Raw genomic sequence first — 16,138 nt, 5'->3', positions numbered from 1 at the left:
GGTTGAGCTACCCCCTGAGGGTCGGCAGTAGGGAGCAAGTGGATTTTCAAGAAGAAAACCAACATGCATGGAAATGTATACACCTATAAAGCACTGTTAGTAGTGAAAAGCTTTACTCAAACTCAAGGTGTTGACTTTGGTGAAACCTTCTCGTCCATTGCTATGATCAAATCGATCAAGGTGTGTAAACTGAATAAGTCCATTTAGGGACTCAAACAAGCATCTCACAGTTGGAATCTTTGTTTTGATTAGAAAATCAAATAGTTTGGTTTTATCAAAAATGAAGATGAGCCTTGTGTTTACAGAAAGGCTAGTGGGAGCACTATATCATTCCTCATCCTGTATGTGGATGATATACTGATCATTGGAAACAACATCCCTATGCTTAAGGAAGTTAAGTACTTGTTGGGATCTTGTTTCGCAATGAAAGATCTTGGTGAAGCTACTTATATTCTAGGAATTAAGATCTACCGAGATAGGTCTAAGCGGCTTCTAGGGCTGAGTCAAAGTACATACACAGACAAAGTAATGGCACACTTCTCTATGGACAACTCCAAGAAAGGAGCTCTCCCCATGGCTAAAGGAACCGTGTTGAACAAATCGCAATCTCCGGCAATGGACATTGAAACGAAGCACATGCAAGCAATTCCATATGCTTCAGCGATTGGTTCTATCATGTATGCTATGTTATGTACTAGATCTGACGTCTCGTATGCACTGAGCATGACTAGTCGTTTTCAGCAGAACCCTGGCATTGCGCACTGGACTGCTGTGAAGAACATTCTGAGGTACCTGAAAAGGACGAAAGACATGTTCTTGGTGTTTGGAGGAGTGGAAGAAGAACTCACTGTAAGGTGTTACACTGACGCTAGCTTCCAGACTGACCGAGATGATTCTCGCACACAATCTGCTTGGATGAAGAAATTCATAGCCCACCTCGATCTGGTTCCAAGCTTTTGAAATTTGATTGACGTAATCTGTGATAACACGGGAGCTATTGCTTAGGGCCAAGCACATTCTAAGTAAGTTCCACTATATACGAGATATACTGGAACGAGGAGACATCATAATAAGCAAAGTAAACACAGATCAAAACCTAGCTGACCCGTTCACTAAACCGATGACTCAGGACAAGCATGATCATCACAGAGATGCTATCGGTCTTAGATTAGCTAGTAGTTTGTTTTGATCAAGTATTTGGATGTGTGAGCATCTCAAACAGTTATACTTTAAGTTCTCTTTTGATTTAATGGTTAAATGCAAATGTTGAATGATATAACTATGTTCGTTTTAATACGTTTAATCCGTGAATATTTTATTCTAAATTATTTATAGTCGGTCAGACTCGTGGGAACGACTCTGAATTAAGACTATTCTGACTTTGGACTCAAGGAGTTGACTTCCAAACTCACAGACCTCATTATGAATGACGTTGGATGTAACTCGCATCAAATCATCTTCATGGATCTTAGTCATAAGATGTTTTGATACTGGTATACTCATTTAGTATCCTTAGACCTGAGATACATATTAGAACTTTCGTTTACTAAAGGCTATTCTTTGATCAGTGTCAACCGCTGTCGCGTAACTGCTAGCTATAAAGGCATTGGTTGGGAATAATCTGAATTTCAGTGGGAGTTGTATGTATTCAAGATGGGATTCTATACTCTTACATGATATGTAACAGTTAGACATCTTGGCGCCCTCGTTGATTCAAACTGGTAAAGTGTGAGGCCTCACCCAAACTAACTGTGTGTTTGATTGGACCACTTTGATTCTAGATCGAGAACTATAATGATTGAACGTCATATGAGATTGAACCTGATCCATGTCTCATTGTTCAATTGATGTCTTATACAGAAAGGATAGATGACAACGATTACCATAAATTCGTTATCTTGCAATAGTGTATTCCAAGATTGTTTTGGTTAATGAATTTAAAATGTTATAACCTGTTGGGGGCAGATATGTGTAGCTAGAGCACCGCTGGCTGTCAATATTGAGTAACTTAACCGTAAACCGTCCAAGTCGGAGACTGTTGGAATTATGGACCGGTTCGGGTAAGTCAATACGGCCAACCGGGTTATGACCCGTGAGAGTTACACCGTGAGCTAACGAACCATTAACCCGCTTAAGTTAATTAACCGGGTTAGACACTTTAATGAGATAAAATTACATGGAACGGGCTTTAGAGCAAGACATGGACTTATTGGCCCATTAGGTTTATAACTAATTAGATTAGTTAAACCTAATTGAGGGGTTATAAATATATGATATTTTATAACCTGAACCTAATCCTGACAAGTCCATCTCCTTCTTCCTCCACCCTAGTTGTCGGCCACCTGCTACACCGCCATTGCTTCACCCCCGGCGTATGACCAGTCGTCGCCGCCTGTCTGCCGGTGCCGCGGCCAACTGCCGCCGCTGACCAGTCGCTGTCCGCCGCCGACGACCGCACCTCCAGCCGCTGCCACACACCAACACCGCTACCGTTGCCGTCGTGCACCGCCACCGTTGGTCGTTGATTTCGTTGTGTCACCTAGCTCGGTTCGTTAGCCTTCGGTGTCTCAACCGGTTATTTATTAACCGAGGTAAACTTAAATTATCGTTAGTTTAATTATATATTTAATGTTTTGACTCGTACTCGTATTGTCTGTAACCGGATCCTGTCGGGTTTAGTTTCGGTGCTGATTAATTATATCTATTCCGCTGCGTATAACTATAATTAATAAGATTAATTATTATTAACCACGTTTATTGAACCGGTTTTAATAAACAAAATTTAACTGATCACCACTGAAACCCAACAATTTGAAGAAACACGGATCTAAACCGTATTAGGATTAAATCTATATTTCCACCGGCTAAAGGTCAATGGAAGAAATCATGATAATATAAGTTGAGAATAGAGCTAGATTTGGATCTGTATCCTGAGAAATAAACTACCGTGAGCTCGTTACGGGAATGACAGGATGGGTGGGGGGGTTGTTTCTGTAACCACCATCTAGCTTGAAAATAAGTAGTTGTCCTTTTTAGAGAGAGAAAATACTAAAAGTGATTGATGTAATATGGGAGTTTTGAATGAATACCTCATGATAAGTGAGAGAGTAGTTATTGCTAGGGGTGAGGGAAATGATTGGTAGCCTTGTCACTATCTAGAAGATTTTTCCTTTCACCTGAATGGGCAGGAGGCTTAGTTTGACAGGAGATGACAGCTAGCCATGAGCTAGGTCATTAAGGGACGTCCAGCTAGCTTCTCCCGATTAGCTGTGCCATCACGTGCTCTCTATGGAGGTATATTTTACTATCAGGGAATATTTTGGCAAACTTCTAGAAGGATATTGTTATAACTGTTTTTCCTCCAAAGATGTGAAGTCATTCTTATTTTCTATTCTTCCGCCTACGGGTCGCTCTTATGTTCTTTGTCCTGCGGACGGCTTCTGCTGCTTCTGGAAGAACATTTGGACCTTTGGATGACTCCCGCGGGTACTACGGGTGACCCGTGGGATCTTCCTTGTTAATTTCTTTGGTCATTTTACTACCATATCTCTATAATATTCTAGGTATATATGTTGTTACCAAATAGGATTTGTGTGAATTGCGGCTTTGCTCAAGTATATGCAAATTATATATTGGTTTCATGAAAGCTAGATCTATTTGTGACAAATTTGTGTTTGGTGGATACCAGTTCCTTTGAATATGCAAAAGGTGAGACAATGCTAGTCTTTGGAGAAGAACAGGGAAAGATCGAAAGGTATTAAGAAGTTTATTCAAGCGGTATTTTTAACAACCATGTGGAACTCGTGATAATGTCGAAACATTTTAGAATTCAAGAATTTGACTATTTGAGGATCTCGAGCTACAAGGTTGTGGACCTAATAAAAGGTACTTTTGGTTAAACATGGAGCTAAAATATTTTGTTTAGATCGGGCTAACTGGTTAATTTCCATATGTATTCATTTGTTGTTTTTGCTTTGAGTGCCCAATTCTTTGCTGGGCCTCGGGCTCTTGCTTTTGTTTAAATAAAATTGGCTGTTTAATAAAAACCGTAAGGAGTAGAGTTGGATTTGCCGATCAAAAAGCAATATATTGGAATATATTATATATCATATTTTTAAGTTGGATATTTTTTTTAATAGAGCGCATTCATGTTATGTGACACTAGGTTGTTGTTATTATTATTATTATTATTATTTCTTGTTAAAGATTAAAGAGCAAAACCAAGAGAACTAGAGAAGGTTGTAGATACTATCCTAAATCAGTAAATTGTTTGGTTATGTTATTTTCAGCTTTACTATCACAGATAAGTGGTGGCTGTTTGAGCCATTGCGGTAGGGCTGTACTCCTGCGAGAACATATTGTTTTAACGGTACATAAAGTCATGCATTAGTTTTTAGTAAAGTAACTTTGAAGACAACAATATATTTTAATTTGTGTCATTTCCGACTCTAATTGAATAACTATAAATTGTAATAAATGTTGTAAGGCGTGTTCGGAGCATGTAGTTGATTGAAGAGGGCTCTCGAGGTACAAATACATATAAGTTAGTGCTGTTCAAAAAGTTCGAAGCTCGGGCTCGTGGCTCGCTCGAAAAAAGCTCGATTAAAACTAGCTATAAAAGGTTGATTTGAAACATCGTGAGCTGATTTGGATCATTTTTTGTAACCGACCCAAAATCGACTTTGGCTCGGCTCGAGTCATGGCTCGGCTCGTTGGCTCGATCTTAAACTCGTTTAACTTCAAAATTAAGCTAGAGCCTAACTAAGTTACCCCGTTTAATTTCGAGCCCAAGCTCGAAAACACCCTGGCTCGACTCGGGCTCGACTCATGAACAGCCCTAATATAAGTCCTATACAATTTGGATAGGGAAGTTCTTTTTTTAATATATTCAAGCAATCAAGCGTGCTAAAATTTCTGTTAAGAAAGAAACAGCTGAAAGTTTCTTGATTGACCCATCAGAATGAATGTTAACACTCAAACTTGCTAAAGTTTTGGTCTTTGGATGGATGAGAGGAAAACACACGTGTGTAGATCTAATAATATATTGTTTCCCTTTTTGTGGGCTTGGGGAGCAATATTTTAATGATGGGTTAAGCACACAAGCCGTGGTAAAATTTGTATCATGTAAAGTGACCAAACACGATAAAACATGCATCGCTTGACAACCAACAACGCCTTTGTACCATTTGAATTAATTTTCAAAATTATTAAATATCACCTGTGCCATGTGACTCGAAACTTTAGTATTTTTTTATGCCACAGTTTATTTGCGTAACTCCAAAAACGACATCATTATCATCTCCTTTATTATATTTAATAATCCACCTTCCCCATATGGCCATATCTTTCATCTAATGATTTGCCAAGTAGTGATGGTTTTTGTAATATTAAAACGAGGTTGGTCTGGCTGATGATGAATATATCTTTTAAAGAGGGTCAAACTAAAATAAGAAGTATGATATTTGTAGGAAGACTAAGAAGTAATCTAGATTATTAATTTTAAAATTGAATGGTTGATATTAGTTTAGGGAAAAAATACTTATAAAACAAAGGGAAGAGTAAAAAAGGAAGAACAAATATATGTTGATTTTTTCTCCTCACATGCAAGGCACATGTCAATTCCCCTTATCGTTTTAAAACGTCAATAACTTTTTTATACGACATCTTTTTTTAAAAAAATAATCACTTTAATGACGAGCATTTTTTTATCTTTAATATGAGTACCATATTATTTTACAAAAATTAAAAAACGTAAGTGAGTTTTTTATACATTGTGTTATAGGTATGACTATTGTGTTTTACAAATTGTGTTTTATCATATTGTATTTTATAAATTATGTTTTACCAAATTGTGTTTTAACATAATGTTTAATGTTTTTTTCTCCATTGTGTTTTACGTGTTAAGATAGTCCTTTAATTAATTGTGTTTTAGTATGATATTTTTTATATTGTGTTTTTCTTTTTTTTTTTCCTTGTTTTTTTTCACCATTTCATCCTTCAATAACCATGACCGTATAACCACGGTACACCAACCATTACCAAGAGAAATCAACAGCCACTGTCGAATCATCACCACCACAAACTATTACCAAGATAATTGTGTTTTTCTTTTTTAACACATCCACCGTGACAAAAAAAGCATATGCTGTTACAGTCGATTCCGGCGGCCACCACCACCACGAACGACCACCGCCACCACCTCTATCAGTCGCTGACTACAGTTCACCAGATCCGGTGGTAAAGAGGTAAAGAGGTAGCGGTGGAGTTGGTGGAGAGGGAGGTGAAGAGAGTGGAGCTTCGGCGAGATAAGGCCATCGTCGTGCGGCAACAGTGGTTGTTTAATGAGATCTTCCTAGCCTTTTTAGAAAAATCAATCTTTCTATTTTAACCCAAACCTCTTTAAAGATTTTATTTGATTTGAAAATAATAATTTAATATACTAATGTTGCCAGGTTTTGACATTTGAGGCTCCTGCTGAATTCGTACAAGATGTCGGTGTTCGATCGTTTGGCTAAAAGTTAAAGAGCCAGTAAAAAATTTTGATGATTTCTGTTTGTTAATTGTTGAGGTGTATTAGTGTATAACCGTATACCTTTCAGTTTGGCCACAACAATTTTAAACCCTCTTAATAAAATTCATCTTTAACTTTAAATTTTGGTCATAAAAATTTTATAAACTTCGAGATTTTAAACTTTGGTAAAATCTGTTTGACTCTTAATTTAGACCACAAAACTTTTAAAGTAACGAATCAAAGCAATATCGACCAACTTCATGAACGTGTCAGCCGCAACGCGCTATAGTTTTTGAACATATAATGCATTTAACCGGTTCCATCGCAACGCACGGGTAAAATTAATACTTATAATTTAATTTTAAAGATTAAAATACATAAAATAACATGTATTAGTTTTTTTAGTAGCATATAACTTTCTAAGAGAGCAGTATATTTAGGTCTTCTTATATTTTTTTTACTCTGATTGATTAATTACAAAGTAAAACACAACAAAACTATCAAATGCAAGAATTTTGTGTGTAAAAGGGTGCTCTTATTTTCAAAATTATAAACGTCACCAGTGTCATGTGATCTGCAACCTTTTTAACTTTATTATTTGTCCATGTATTATTAGCCTCTCCTTTATTATATATAATAATTCACCTTCCTCGTATGCCATATCAGCAAACTATAGAATTTAAATAGTTTTTTCGTTAAGTGATTCATATAATAGATCTTTGTTCAAGAAGTTGCAAGGTATCATGCGAAGGTTAAGTAAGAAACTTTTCATGAAATATTATCACGTGTTCACGTCAACTTGGTTAATGTCATATAGTCACACTACCTTTTACGAATAATCGACATTTCTCGTTTCGTGGCATGGAGAATAGTAAGTCATACATGTTGATCATAACATTTAAATGAAGTTTTATACTACTTTTACATATGCTCATCGTTGTTTTATCATGAAAAATGTTATAACTTATAGATGATCAACCTTTGTTTAGGAGATTCAGCTGCATTGGATGATCACCCTTTGTAAATCAATGCCTAAGTTGACTAGCTACAGACTAACATTCGATCAGGCTGGTCACCAAAGCCTAACTCGTCTATAAATAAGCGAGTTGGAATAAAAAATAAATGGTAATCAACTTGTGTAAGTAATCAACTAGTGTAAGGCGTTAGACTAGAATAAGCTAATAGGTGTACATCATCCATCACCAATCAAATTCGTCTTATTTAAGGTATGGTAAACCAAACCTATATTATATTTGTGCTAACTTTGAACGTGTCAAATATACTTGGTACATGCTAAATTGAAATATTTTTAAATACATGGTTTCAGATTGCGGATAAAAGTGATAGGCCTACGAGTAAATGTGAGCATTGTTATAATAGCTACCATGGAATAGCATGTTTTTAGGACATTACCATTGATATAGACATATAGCAGATAACTTCAAACAGTTATAATAGTCATTTGTAACCTTTTACCCCAGTTAGTGTGGTGGTTCGACTTTATAGTTTATATATATATATATATATATATATATGGTGAGCATGACAACCCTTTTTATATTTCATCACGAGCAATATTTGTTAGGGTTTATCTATAAATTTGTTCTTTATAGAAATGGGTAACTTTCTGAATAGTAACCAAGTTTTAAACATGTTCTAATTAGGTCAATTAAGTTTAAAAATTGTTATAATAAAGTCACTCAACTTTCATATTTTTTAAATTATAGGTTTTAACATGTTTTTTTTATCATGTTTTGTTTTTGTTTCGATGAGAAAATCTTTTTATCTAACTTTTGATGTTAATGTGGAGCGGTAATGTGGATTTTATTTTTAATTTTTGATTTTTAATATAATTAACGTTTTTCTTTAGAATTTTTAAATATAGCAACATATATTGCAAATCCCGGCCTCCACATGTTCTTCTCTATTAGTTTCTAGACGCACAAAAAATCCAATGGGACTCGATTTAAAGATTTAGTGACCCGATTTAAAAAAAAATTGTATGAATGAGAAAATTATATAAATGATCTAATCATAACACTTTGAAATTTAGCTGCTATTCTTAAGTTATTTTATTAATAGAAAATATAAAGGATCTATTTTAAAGCTAGCTAGCTAGTTTTTTAAAAACTTTAATGGGTTTGTTTATGTCAAAAGTGGGCGTCTTTAATGATATTTTATATACGAAAAGCTCTTTTATAAAAAGTAGTGCATGTTTTTTAATAATATTTTCTTGTATAAAATGAATGTTTTCATATAATTTAGTGGTATATTATAAACAATCTGATGGTTCTCATTCATTACAATTGATTGCTATTTTAAACTAAATAACTTTAATTTAAAAAAATATATGATGATATTTGGTTTGTATTTGGGAAACTAGATATGAAACAAAAATCTAGAGTCAAGTGGGCTATTCAGGGAGACGACAACACAGCTTTTTTTCATAGTGTCATTAATAGAAGAAAAGCAAAAAATTCTATTCCAGGTTTGTTAGTTGATGGTAGATGGGTCTCTAAGCCTTCTCATGTTAAAAGGGAGGTTTTGAAGTTTTTTAGAAGCCACTTTATTGAAAGACATAAAAGAAGACCTGGTTTAACTTGTCATGGGATAAAGAGACTGGATGCAGCGGGTTTAGTGGAGCCGTTTACCAAAGAAGAAATCAAATTTGCGGTTTTCGATTGTGGGTCAGATAAAGCCCCGGGCCCTGATGGCTTTAATTTTAGGTTTCTTAAACATTTTTGGAACCTATTTGAAGATGATTTCTGGAAATTGCTATCCGAATTCCATAGCACAGGTACGATCAATCATGGGTGTAGCACGGCATTTATAATCTTAATTCCTAAATCGAATACTCCAGTGGGGTTAAAGGATTATAGACCTATAACCTTGATCGGTATTATTAGCAAGGTTATTTCTAAAATCTTGGCTACCCGGATAAAGAAAGTGTTGGGTTTAGTCATTTACGAAACTCAATCAGCTTTTTTGAAGGATAGATTTATCCTAGATGGTCCTCTGATTATAAATGAGGTGATTGGTTAGCTTAAAAAGAAGGGGGGCGAGCTTTTATGCTTAAGATTGATTTTGAGAAAGCCTATGACTACGTGAATTGGGGCTTTTAAAAAAGATATGAGGTTCGAATAGAAATAAAACTATTGCTTTTAAAACATGTTATTTTAAAAATAGAATTTTATTATTTTTAGATAATAGGAAGAGAAGGATAAGAAATAAGACCGGTGTGTTTAGATATGAGAGAGGTAGAGAAGAAGAGAATTTGCCATGCTTTCATGTGTGTTTTTTTGACTTTTTTTATATATATGGTAGATTTTATCCCCCGTATTACGGGGGTTAATTTACATTATTCATTTTTAATATTTATATATGTACATTTAGATTTTAGTTTTATTTATTGTAAGAAAGTTAATAATTAATATACTTGAGGTTTGATGATAAAATGGTTTCACAAATAAATGATATGTTGTAATCCATTTTAAAAGCTATCTGGGTTTGTTGATACCCATTACCCGTTTATTTTCTTTATTATAAAATTGTTTCTTAATTATAAATAATATCTTTTTTAAAATAAAATAGGATATTAATTTTTAGTATATCCCTATTTTATAGGATTTTCATATCAAATATTTGATGAGATTAATTTTTAATATAATGTGATGTTATGATCCGTTTAAGAGCTATCTGGGTTTGGTGAGACCTTTACCCGTGAATTTGGGTCAAATGCTTGAAAAGCCTTCATTTACAAATAAAGCAATCTAATGGCTTGAGATAATTGTTGTTTTACATTTTTCATTTTTTAATATTTAGTTTTCGGATTTTAATTTTTTTTATTGTAAGAAAATTAATAATATACTTAGGGTTTAATAATAAAAGGGTTTCATAAATAAATGATATGTTATAACCCGTTTAAAAGCTATCTGGATTTGGTGACCCATGACCCGCTTATGTTTTTTACTATAAAATTGTTTATAGTTATAAATAATATTTTTTTTCTTTTTAAATTGGATATTAAATTTTAGTATATCCCTGTTTATAGGATTTTTGTATCAAATAATTGGTAAGATTAATTTTTAATTTAATGAGATGTTATAACCCGTTTAAGAGCTATCTGGTTTTGATAAGACCCATATCCATGAATTTGGGTTAAATCAATAAGAGGACTCCATTTAAAAATCAAGCAATCTGGTGGCTTCCATAAAATGAGGAAGCGACCACATCGTCACACACAGGATTTTAGGGGTTTCGTTTATATATATTATAGACTAGGTTTAATCCCCCGTATTACGGGGGTTGTTTTACATTTTTCGTTCTTTAATATTTATTTTTTTGATTTTAAATTCTTTTATTTTAAAAAAGTTAATAATATACTTAGGCCATGTTTGGGATTCCTTATTTGCACCTCCTTTTGACTTATATAAGTTGTCACACCCCGACCAAAGGCGGCGGAACATGCCGAGGTGTAACGATTGTCCATAAGCACATGACACTAATTAAAGTGACAGTATTTAATAAACTCATTTCATTTCACAACATCGAAAATGTCACATAACAATTATCCATAAAATAACCATAAACAAGATATCACAAAATATGGCAAATTTGATATTGTTCATTTTTACTAATATCCTAAAGTATTTGATGTCGTTTTCTTCACAATCATAAATCAACCAAGATGCAAACCTGCAACATTTCATAAAATAAAGTTTGTCAACACAAAGATTGGTGAGCAATTCATAAGTTTAATCATATTAGTATATAATAAAGATAGCCACAAAACTTGCATACGAAATGATAAATAAAAGTGGTAATTTGGATAAATAGATATCACTAAACACATTAGCGACACCTAGCTATAAGGGGATGCCAAATAGTCTAGGATTTTATAGTTATCGTTAATTGCATTACGTTAACGACAACTTGCTATAAGGGGATGCCAAATAGTCTAGGATTTTATAGTTCCACCAACCAAAAGCGATAAACACATAGGCATATAAGCATAGAACACCAAATCGAGCAATTATTTAGGTAAAGTATACAACTACGTTTGTGGTTTAAAATTCAAATATAAAGCATTTTGTTGAATAAATATGAAATGTCACCCCCAAAATAAAAGATGGAAAATGGGGTATGAAGTACTCACCTTCAAGTAGTAAACTTGAAAGATGATAATTTGGAGATTTGTCGGAACGACGAGTTTAACGCACAATGCCTAAAAAGAAAAGAAGTCTTGAATTTAGAAAGGTTGTCTTGAAGGTCTTTAAACAAAATAAATGTTGAGAAATGTAAATAATTAAAGTTCAAGGTTTAAAATGTAACTATTTAAGAATTTATAATAATAACCCTTTAAAAATGTAAGTTTGCTCGAAACGGGGTTAAAGTATCTAACCTTAATGTTTACTCAACCTATGTTAAGTAATAAGGTGGGTAAAATGCAAGAATGCAAATTCCTTTGGAATAAAGATACTAAAACGGTTTTTTTTATCGAGTGTTCGAGTTGTCGGTTCGGGTATTGATAATTGGTCAAACCCAAAGTCAACTTTCCAAAATATTGAATGTTATGAGATAACTCAATAAAATTTAATAAGACTTAACCAAGTATGCAGTTCCATTGTTTTAGAACTAACAACGCACGTTAAGTGAGTGTTCGGTTTTGTCGGTCCAAACTTTGTTATGAGATCAAGTTGGATCCAACATTTCCAAGTACTTAAGAAAATATTTAAAAATCAATTTGTAACTATTTTTAAAGAAATATACAAGTCTTGATGGCTAAAAAAACACACTTGTGTGTCTTAAGCGAGTAAGAATCGGTTTGGTTTCCACATGTCCAACCACTAAAGACTTGTATAATAATGTACAAATAAAAAAAATACTTTAAGTTTTACAACCAAAAGTTAACAATAAAATCTTTAAACAAAAGTTCGGTTTTCGGTTCGGATCGTGTTTCGGGTTAAGACCGAGGTAAGATTCTACAAACCCATAACCATAGAATTTGTAAAAATGATTTTAGAAACTTAGATCTAACAATAAGCATGTTTAAACAATTATTTAACAAAACTAGTAACAAAGTTCGGTTTACGGTTTAGAGCTATTTACGATTAAACCGAAGCATAGACTCTTAAAAACCCATAACCATGGAACTTGTAAACATAACCAACAAACTAAAAGAAGCAAGATTAATATGTATGAACAAGTTATATAGATGTATATATATCAAGGACACGAAGTCCTCCATGAAGCCTTGCCTTATGAGGTCCGAAACCTCACCGACCGGAATCGGAGAAGTAACTACCAAAGGTAAACAAGGGGTGTATATTATATATATGTTGCACAACCATAAACAAGTATTAATAAGGCTACATAAACTAATTAAGATGAAAGACTAAAAACCTTCAAGAACACTTAAGAAGATAACCTTGAATCTTTGATGTTTGAGAGAGTTTTTTTTTTTTTTTGAGTTGTAGCAAGGGAAAATGAAGAGGAAAGGTGGTGTATATATAGGGTAATGTTGGTGGTCAAATATGGGTGTGAGACACAAGAGTTTTCATGCAAAATGGATCAAGACAAAAACACAAAACAACAATAAAAATAATAATAAAAATAAATAAATAAAAATAAAGGTAGGATGTTTTTAAGACCTAACAAGTGTGAAACAATATTGTAACATAAATCTATCATTTTGATTATAACATAAGCTTCGGTTTACAAATCGGGTCGGTTTACATAATAAACAAATACAAAAACGAATACAAACAAGACCCGAAATTGACGAATGTCACATAAGTTGTGTTTGATAAGTTACTCCCTCCAAACTTATCTAAACCTCCCTTTTTCTTCTTGAAAAAGTTAAAAGGTCACATTACCCAACATTCTTTTAACTTATAAAAGTTAATAAGTTACAAGAAGGGAAAAAAATAAGGAATCCCAAACACCCCATTAGGGTTTGATGATGAAAGGGTTTAACAAATAAATGATATGTTAATAACCCGTTTAAAAGCTATCTGGATTTGATGGCCCATGACCTGCTTATTTTTTTTACTATAAAATTGTTTTCTTAATTATAAATAATATCTTTTTTTTTGAAATATTAATTTTTAGTATATCCCTATATTATAGGATTTTTACATCAAATATTTGGTAAGATTACTTTTTTAATTTAATTAGATGTTATAACCCATTTAAGAGATATTTGGGTTTGGTGAGACCCATACCTATGAATTCAGGTCAAATGCATGAGAAGCCTCCATTTACAAATAAAGGATTCTGGTAGCTTGAGAGAATTTAGAGAGCAACCATAGAGCTTTTAAAGGCTTTCGTTTTATATATATTATTATAGATATAGACAGATTTGTAGGAGCCTAACTTTTATGAGCAAGCCACCAAACAAATAGCAACTTTCTTAGATTTATATGTTGTTCCTAAATCAAGCAACACACCTTAACTATGTTAGACGATGATACAGACGTATACTTAAGCAGATAAAGGATAAAATACAATAATTCTTAACATTACGTACACAACACTTCTAACCGTTGATCTTCAGAAACCCAAAATCACAATTACACTAATCCTCTCGTCGGCAAACTCAGCTCCGTTTCCGAACAAACCCGCACCCAATCCTTATGCAAGCTCCGCCTCATCTCCAAAAACGACCCCGAAAGCCGCCCTTTAATCGCCGACGCCGGCGCCATTCCGCTCGCCGACGCCATCAACAATTTAAATTGAAGCCAATTGATCGGTTAATCTTTGAAATCGATTCAGTTAATTATCAATTTGAAGCTTCAATCGATCAATTTTGAGTTCTGGATGATGGGTTTTTGACATTAAACGTTTAAGATTTGAACGTATTAGTAGAACGTATTAGTAGAATGTATTAGCAAAAAGTATTACTAGAAAGTATTAGCAGAAAGTATTAGCAGAATGTATTAGCAAAACGCATTAGCAGAACGTATTAGGGTTTAAGGTTTTATTTGCAGGCAACAAACATTTTTAGGGTTATATAACTCAATTAGTTTGATATCGACCTACAAATTAGTTTAATACCGATCGATGGTTGAATTATATTGATATGGATGGACACTCGATGAATCAATTGATGAATTTTGAAGAACAAGGAATTGGGGGAGTTGAAAAATAGATTTGGGGAGTATAGTTGGACGTTCTGGACGGAAATACCCTTTTGATAACTGACGTATCGTGGCGTATAATTATATTTAAAAATTTAATCGCATATAACTGTACGTTCTGGATACTCGCGTACGTAATGTACGATAGTGTATTAGCATACGTTAACCGCCCCTTACTTAAGCATACCTATTTATATAATCAACTACTGCATAATGTTAAACTACCTAATTTGTTAATTTTACGTATTAGCTAGGTTCCCTCAGATTATACATAAAACAATCTAAATTTGCAAGAGAACATTAATGCACAACCTACGTAAGTAATTTATCTCTCTATATTGTACGCTTTGTTCGTATACGACAACCAAAGTTACGAATTACGACATACACCAACATAAGTTTAAAAATGCCCTGATCACATATCTTTTGATTAACGTGAAATATGTTGTGTGCTTTTATGTTACCTTTTAAGACTGTGTGTTGTCGTTTATGTCGGGCTCGGAATTCATCCTATAATATTATGTTATGTAGTGCTGATTGGACACTCATTGAAGCCACTGCTAACTCTGCCTGAGCCTGTTGTGGTTCAGTCGAACGATGGCTTCAATGAATTTTCTTTTTTTTTTCCCAAAAAATTAAAATTGAATGATAATAATATATAAATAATTTTCTATTTATAAAAAGAGTAAAATTTTAAAGCATCTAAAAACAAAAAAGAAACTACTAACTTTTTTTACTAATTTAAACAAAATAATATATAAATAAACTAAGCCAGTAAATAAAGAAAAATGGTCTAAGAAAAAAAGGCCAGAGCTTTAAAAAAAGTTCAAAGAAAAAAACCCATGACTTTTAAAAAAACCCAAATAAAAAATTAAGGTTTCATTCATCCTCTCTTCTTCTTCATTTTTTCTTTCTCCTTAATCTATTGCCGATTAAAAAAAAGTCCATAAATCTCACAAGCTGCCGCTAGCCTCATCACGAGAGTCCAATCGCACCTCTGCTCGTGCCAGATGTAGTGGTGCTTGCCATCCACCCGCTAGCGGACAGCAACGCACAGTATAGTAAAATACACAATTTGTATTCTATTTTACAGAATAAAAGAAAATACATACAAATGAAATGGACAACTTGAATTTGAAAACGAAAGTTGAATACCTTGTACACGTCAAACATGAAAAATAATGAAAGGAATTATGTGTGGGGCCTTCTAGAATACCGCCAAGGAAAATAGGAAATAGCTTCTCAAATAGCCATAGCCCCTCATTGCTTACGTGGCTTCCAATATATCCGCATTGCCAAGAAAGTCAAAGCAGTACGCCACAAGTTAATTGTCCATCAAACTTATCCAAATTCTGGAATAAACTTTAAATATCTCTTCACTTGTACATTCTGCATTAGGTATTGTGCCTGGTTATTCTTCAATTAAATTAGAATCCATATATTATGAAATGAGACTTGTTTTGGGCATTTCAAATGCACCAATACACGA

This window comes from Bidens hawaiensis, unplaced genomic scaffold (genome assembly GCF_021521415.1).
Source record: "Bidens hawaiensis isolate Kalapana, Puna unplaced genomic scaffold, B.hawaiensis_p1.1 tig00016505_1, whole genome shotgun sequence".
NCBI lineage: Eukaryota > Viridiplantae > Streptophyta > Magnoliopsida > Asterales > Asteraceae > Bidens > Bidens hawaiensis.
The sequence above is the reverse complement of the archived record's forward strand: the minus strand, read 5'-3'. Positions refer to the sequence as shown.